Raw genomic sequence first — 1,567 nt, forward strand, 5'->3', positions numbered from 1 at the left:
GGAGCTTTGAACTTCGGTGGGTATGGAGCTATATCCCACTCAGCAGGATAAGGCCTCACCACTCCTTCTTCGCGGAGCTCACTTCTGTTGGCGATTGCATTGAGGCGAGCTTCCAGTTCATCCATTTTAGTGGATTGAGGATACAGTTCTTTTTCCACCTCTTTCTCTCCTTCAGAAGAGGATCCCAAGTTGAGAGTCTCACGATCCGAATGTTCGGTCGCTTTCTGTTTTCCTTTGGAGGTTGTCCTCCGAGAAGATTCAGGTTTGTGGCCTTTTTCAGCAATAAGTTGGGCCATCATATCCTTTAATTGGAGAAGTGTCTCCTGTTGTGCCTGGAGCATGACGTGATGTTCGTCCACTCTTTTGGCTATGTCCTATCCCTTTGGCTAACTTTTGATAGTTAACCGGGCGAATAGCTCCTGTCCGAGTCCGGGTATGCTGATATACTCCTTCGAACTGGTCACAAATTTCCCTAACTGTTGGGGAATGACTTCTTTGTGACTCGTCAGAATCGGAATGTGAGGATTTGCCTCTGCCGACCATGTTGATGGTGACCTCGGGATATTCGATTTCAGAGGTCTTCTTTTTGTGACGACGCTGTCGTTTAGCAGGTCTAGCGACATTCGTCAATCTATTGAACACCGACTGTCTAGGCGCCGGTGAGCAACTACTACATTCAGAGAGGACAGCAGATATGAGCCGCTCACACTGGCATGAATGAGCTACTTGCTGTGTTGGCCTTCCTCTTGACAGCAATTCACGCAAGTCGGAGACCTGGGGAAGATTTTGTGAAGGTGGGGATGGAACCCCCTGCCCTTGGATGGGTTGGACATGAATCTTAAATCCATGCTGTCCTTTTTGAACCTGACGGACCGTGTCATGTTCTTGAAAAGAAACATGAGAGTCGCGTTTAGGTTTATAAACACGAGGCCGAGGCCTGTGTTTGATTGATGGACTAGATCCTTGTGGATCTTGTCCTGGTTGAACGCACATTTGTGGTGTGCGTTTTGATGTTGAAACAGACCCCTGAGGGTCGTTCTTTGTTTGAACGCACACTTGTGATGTGCGTTTGGTTGATGACCCAGACCCCTGAGGATCGGGTTTTGATTGAACGCACACTTGTGGTGTGCGTTTGGTTGTTTGAACAGACCCTTGAGGGTCTTGTTTTGACTGAACGCACGGTTGTGGCGTGCGTTTGAATGATTGAACGTGCCTTTGGAGGTCACGTTTTGGGACGCACTTTTGAGGTGTGCGTCTATGTTGAACAACGCGCCACTGAGGGTCGCGTTTGAGTTGAATAACCCGAGGCTCATAGTCGGGTTCATTGCCACGAAGTGTGCGTTCTGGAGCAGAAACGCACAGTTCGGGCACAAGCTCAGAAACGCAGTCTTTGCGTTGTGCAGTAGCTTGGCTGTTCCGCAAGTATGCTCGCCGTAAGGATCTTTCCAGGTTAACCGGGTTACGACGACTTGGCTCGCCTTGCTGGTTCGTCAATGCTTGGATTTGCTGGTCATGCATTTCTCTCATGTTTTGCATGGCCATCTGCATTTCGAACCTAAAGGTTTCC

Source organism: Asparagus officinalis, chromosome 4 (genome assembly GCF_001876935.1).
Source record: "Asparagus officinalis chromosome 4, Aspof.V1, whole genome shotgun sequence".
Taxonomy (NCBI): Eukaryota; Viridiplantae; Streptophyta; class Magnoliopsida; order Asparagales; family Asparagaceae; genus Asparagus; species Asparagus officinalis.